The sequence below is a fragment of the Nipponia nippon genome, unplaced genomic scaffold (assembly GCF_047370975.1).
Source record: "Nipponia nippon isolate SJK-2023a ecotype South Korea unplaced genomic scaffold, ASM4737097v1 scaffold_26, whole genome shotgun sequence".
Lineage (NCBI taxonomy): Eukaryota > Metazoa > Chordata > Aves > Pelecaniformes > Threskiornithidae > Nipponia > Nipponia nippon.
The window spans coordinates 2455962-2462247 of NW_028262343.1; positions in this window are offsets into that span (position 1 = coordinate 2455962).

A 6286-nucleotide genomic window follows, 5' to 3' on the forward strand; every position below is an offset into this window, starting at 1 on the left:
AGAAGCTGTGGCTCCGTGTCCCCTGTCAAGGACCGGCTGCGGCAGCCAGGCTGCGCCAGGAGCCCCGGGGTCTGGCGTGTCCTGCAGTAGAGGTACCCAGGCTCCTTGGGAGGCAAGCTTTGCTTCCCAGCCCTCCGCTGTGCCTTAAGTACAGCCGTTTTCTTGCATAAGCAAAATACAAAGTATGGCCTATAGCATCAGCTCATGTTTTGCTTCTAGTAATCCATATTACAAATTCATCTGTTTCCCAGTAAATGCCGATACCTCATGCTGACCTCCACTCTCACCATGACAGTAGTGGTGGGGTAGCCTAGACTAACAGCAGCAGTTTACACATGAGAGGCCATAAAATGTAAAAGGATAATTAGAAGTTGTCTGAGGAAAGTTTCTCCTAATTTCTTTTTACAATCTTATTTTCCTATGTACATATATGAACTCGTTTCCAAAAGGTTACAGTTCGCAATCAATACTTTTTATCTTGCAGAGAAAAAAAAAGGGAAATAAAAGGTTTTTCATAATATTTTTCTGAAGCACCTTTTGACTTGTCTTTCAGCAACTCATGAGTTTCTGATTGAAACTGAGTCATTGCCAAGCAAAAAAACTCGACAAAAGGAGTTACCAATACAGGATTTCTTAAAAGTGCGGGGCAGTTTACAAGGGCAGTTGTCCTCAGTAGTTGCCTTCTATGGATGCCAACATTTTGATTTTGTTTTATGATCTCTCACAGCTTTTTTCTTTGTAGCACAATCTCTTGAAAGTCATGGCTTAGAGTGTAAAAGGCCACTGTTGGCTTCCAGTCCCAATGTGAATATTCTTGATCATCGCCATTTTACCTGTTGGTTCTTTAGACTTACCATTTTTTGTCCTGTCATTTGCCATTTTTTACAGCAACAGGCATCATAGTTTTCTTTCCCTGTAGATGCAAATATCTCTTTATAACTACCACAAATGGTACAGTAGATGTTGATACTCTTCCAATAACGTGACTTGAGGTGGACACCTCTCAATCATACAGTCAGTTGGCATCCTACATCCTGAGTTTTAAAGGATCAAAAAACAGAGTAGACCGCTGGAGAATTCGATCTGAACCAGACAAAATCTGGGAGGCGATCTCCCCTTGAGTAGGGATGCCTCTCAAGGTTACTCCTCGAGGCTGAGAGATCCCTTACCTGACACCAGACATCGATGGGTTGGTAAGTGATATTTTTTGCATGCATGTAACATTTAAGATACATATAGTAAGCTTACGTGATAATCTTTGTATCCCATACTAACTTTAAGTGTAGTAAATAGTAGAGTATTGACTGCCAATCCATCTGTACTTATTAAATATTTTACATACCTAAATTTACTGGTTAGAACTCAAGAAACTAACTACTAGCTCAGATCTGTCTGAGTGATCTCTGACTATTGTGACACACATATAGTGTAGGAAGAGGTAACCTATACTAGGCCAAGTCCATAGTTTGTCAGGTAGATCTATTCTAGTTCTTTTTGAGACTGCCTGCCTGTTCTCTGAAGCAAGAGGTTTTAAACTGCTTGCTTCTTCGCATAAATATAAAAAATATGTGTATTTATTGTTAGCAATAAGAAACCTCTTAAGTACAACAAACTAATTCTCTTATTATTATGTATATAATTTAAAAAGTAATCTTAGAGGAAGGATTAACAGAAAAAGAGAACAGTAGATTAGAATATTTCAGAGAAATTTGTGAGCGTACAAACATAGGGAAAAGCAGAAAATGGGCTATTAAGGTGGATGATCTGTGATACGAGAAGAGGAGCAGATAATAACAGTGAAGCAGAGCTTGGGCCTTGAAACTGAGAACAGAAAGCAAATATTATATGAAGATTTATTAAGTATCTTTAAACAGTCCTATCAGGAGGGCTAGCTACAAGCTCTTGCTATCAGTTCTTGCTGTCTAGTTTTAGCCTGAAATATGCCACACCAGTTCCTTGAATAGCCTTCTCTTGGCTATATTAACTCTTCAAGATCCCCATGCAGTGATAATTTATTTGCACATTGAATTCATACCTGCACAAAATTATTTCAAAATAACTGGATTATGAAACAGAAAATACTACAGACTCTAAATTCTCCATTTACATTTATTGATTACAGTATTCTATATTTCAAGTTTTTGCACAGCACAAGAAAACTAATAGTCAAGGCTTAAAACAGGGAACACAGAGGGCTTTTGCTTCTCAGTTTTCCACTCATCATGTTTCTTTCTGAAACCATTTCACCTCCATGATTCATTTTTTATCACCATCTTCACAACTGCTGTAAAATATAGTACCTGGTAAATCGCATAGTTTCTTACTCTTCCATTCATAGATGTAAACAACTATGTAATATGTGATGTATGGACATAGCTTTTAAAAATTAATTGCACTGACAATAACTTTCAAGGCTCTATGGAAGGGAAGATGTATTTATATGTATAAATACATATGCATTTTCATCAAAACTCACATATTGTACATACATATACATTTTATGAAAAAAAGCTTCATGTTATTCAACAAACTGTAATTTTGTAATTCAAACAAACATTAACTTTGCTCAGTTTTCTGAAGCATTTGCAGAAGATATTTCGCAATGTTTTTTACAAAGGTAATTATGTCCATTTTGTGTTTTTCAGCTGAGCTGAGCTGCCATACACTTATTTGGTGCCCTCTTGTGATTCAGATTATTAATATGCTATTTGTCATGAAAAAGTCAGGACATGCATTGGTGAGGAAACTCATTTTTAATGGAATTCAAGCTCTGTATAACAGAAACATCAAGATATGAAATGCTTTGATCATATTTTCTATGGGAGTTGGACTTGATGATCCTTATGGGTCCTTTACAACTTGAGATATTCTATGATTCTATGATTCTATATTGCTGATAGTTTCTGATATACCTAAAATGTGCTGGTATTGCAGATCCTACACAAATGTGTAAGAGTTTTGACTTAATTTTTTTTTAGTAAATGTCATTGATGAAAGATAAGTAATGATACAATAAAAACTTCTGAACATTAAGATTTTTCATTCTGTAATGATTCGGAAATCTGATGTATAATCAGTTAGCTTAAAATTAAACACTGAGAACTCATTCTCTAACCTGGAATAATGGGGTTTCAGTCTGAGGCATGAACTCAGCTGCAAGTATTCCTGATCAGTTCAGGAAAACTTTTACACAAGTGAGAAAACTAGTGGGTCTGAAAAAAACTTTGATCTGCCTCTCTCCAACTGAATGTAGATTTAGGACTGTAATAGAAGCAAACCAGCGTTCTTTCAAAAGTACCTGTTCTCCATTCCTTCTTAGCAGAACTGGCTACCATATTACCCACAGGAGCTGCTCAAATATGCACTGTTGAAACCAGCAGACACCAAATACTCTCTTGTTCCTATAGCTCTTCTATAAACTCTAAGATTACACAATAGGAATAACGAATAGGAAAAGTAGAAAGCAAAAAGCAAACATGTAGAACACAAAAGAGACAATGTTTGAAAATAAAACAATTCTTCAGTTCTATGAGTTCTTTGTAATTTATTCAAGCATAAACAGCCTGGAGAAGAGAAGGCTCCAGGGAGACCTTATTACAGCCTTTCAATATATAAAGTGAGTTTATAAGAAAGATGCAGAGAGACTTTTTACTAAGGCCTGTAATGACAGGACAAGGGGCAACTGTTTTAAACTGAAAGAGGGTAGGTTTAGATTGGACATAAGGAAGAAATTTTTTATGATGAGAGTGGTGAAACACTGGAGCAGGTTGCCCAGAGAGGTTGTAGATGCCCCATCCCTGGAAATATTCAAGGTCAGGTTGGATGGGGCTTTGAGCAACCTGATCTAGTGAAAGATGTCTCTGCCCATGGCAGGGGGGTTGGACTAGATGATCTTTAAAGGTCCCTTCCAACTCAAACCATTCTGTTTCTATGAAAATAAGTATTACTAGAATTAGAACTTTCATGTATATATAAAATTATAATTTACTTTTAGATAGAGAATATTTTGGAATTAAAAAGATTAAGATTACATTCAAAAATATTACAAAAATATTAAAATCTCCAAATATAAATAAATAAATAAAATCAATAGAAAAAGTACTCTTATACTCTTGTTCTGATATCATACCTAGCACAGTATGGTAGTTAAAATGTATGTAAGATCCAAGGTGAATTAGTCTTCAAACCTTTCACTATAATTGAAAAGAGTATTTGTTAATACTTAATTATTTTTTAATCTTCCCAGATATTTAAATGTCATGCCATCAAATACCATATCAAAGTAGGAAACCTTAATTAACTTGCAACAAATTCCCAGTCATACATAATGCTCACAGAACTCAATTAATGATTTTTAAATGCTCAAAACAATGTTCAAATGTTTACTGAACTGTATCCTAATTTTAAAAAAATACATACTCCTATAGAACTAGAAAATTTCTTGTATCTCAGAGGATTTATCTTAACTAGGAGAAGAAATTCAGGGTGTGGTGGGTTCACTCAAATATCCCAGACAACCACAACTTTCTAATGCAGTTGCAAGTTACAGATTCTCTCTCGATCTACCTTGTTCACATCAATTCTAGATTTCCCCCTAGACCTATTGGCATACCAACTATAGGCATGGGTTTGCCAACTTATCTTCTGCTTTTCTTAATCTAGACAAACACAGGGTCTAGCTAAGTTAGAAGAAAATATTTTATGTAACTGTTTTAAGTAATGCAGCTTAAATAACTTTTTACAACCTTGTACCTATATAAACAATTTATACTGTAACATATCTGATTGGATAAGGTTACTGGGTTGAGGTCAGCTCCAGACTTCTTTAGGGGTTTGCCTTAATTGACAGATTAAAACAGAGGTTTTCCTGCCTTTATTAGTATTTCAAAGTTTGCTAGTTAAAGTTTGTAAGCTAGCAAGTTTATTTAAAGACTTTTTTAAGCTAGTTTGGAATAAAGGCTTTAAGAAGGAGGCACATGTACATGATTCGTGTGTTTATTATAATGTCTCTCCTTCTTTATTGTGCTGTCTCCTAGCGATTATCTAGAAACTCCACTGAGTTAGGCTGCCTTTGAAATACATGCCTTGACAGTTGGAAATAGGTCTTACTGGGTTCTGAGTTTGAAAAGAAAATCAAGCTGCACTTACTAAGGACTTCAACCTTCACGTTTCTTGTGTACCTGGACATCCTCCATGTTTTACTTTCTAAGTGTACTAGAACAGCTAATCCACTTTTGTGTTTGTGTTTGCTTTCTACTAGTACTACAAGTGAGTTGTTTGGCAGAAATAAAGGGATGAATATTCATAGAAGGAATGGCAGGATGATTAGAACTTCTTGGAGTGTGTTCCAGTCAGCGTCCAGAAATATACATCTGTCCTAAAGAACTTATATTCAGTTTTTGAGTTTTTAATTCAGTTTACTGCTAAGTAAACAACAATTACAATACATGCAACAATAAAAAGAGAAATTAGGCAATTTTGAGCAAGTGGTCCATAAGCAGGGAGAAGGCTAGATGTAAGCACATTGTGATTTCCTTGGCTTGGGGTCAATTATGCATCAGTTCTGCTATAGATTACAGCAGTATGGGAACAGGTCTTATGTTGAATGAATATAGCATACAAATACTTTCCACTGTCTGCATAGCTGGAGCATTATTTCCTTCAAACATACCACCTTCTTACTTCTGTGGCATTCAGGATGCCATGGGGTAAGAAAAGATAGCATACTACAAAAAAAATCCCTGTCCAAGGAGATTCAATTTCTTTTCTAGTATTTTTGTGCAATTTGAGTATACAAACTAATCAGACTGTAATAGAATCAGACCTATAAAGTAAGAAAAAAAAAAAGCCAGCAACTAAGCACCACACAGCCACTCGCTCACTCCCCCCCACCAGTGGGATGGGGGAGAGAATTGGAAGGGTAAAAGGGAAAAAAACTCATGGGTTGAGATAAGAACAGTTTAATAACTAAAGTAAAATAAAATAGAACAGTTTAATAGGTAAAGCAAAAGCCATGCACGCAAGCAAAGCAAAACAAGGAATTCATTCACTACTTCCCACACAGCTGCTCGCTCACTTCCCCCGCCCCCGGTGGGATAGGGGAGAGAATCGGAAGAGTAAAAGCGAGGAAATTCGTGGATTGAGATAAGAACAGTTTAATAATTGAAATAAAGTAAAATAGTAGTACTAGAAGTAATAATAATAATAATAGTAATAATAATAATAATAATAATAATAATAATAATAATAATAATAATAATAAAAAAAGAATATACAAAGCAAGTGA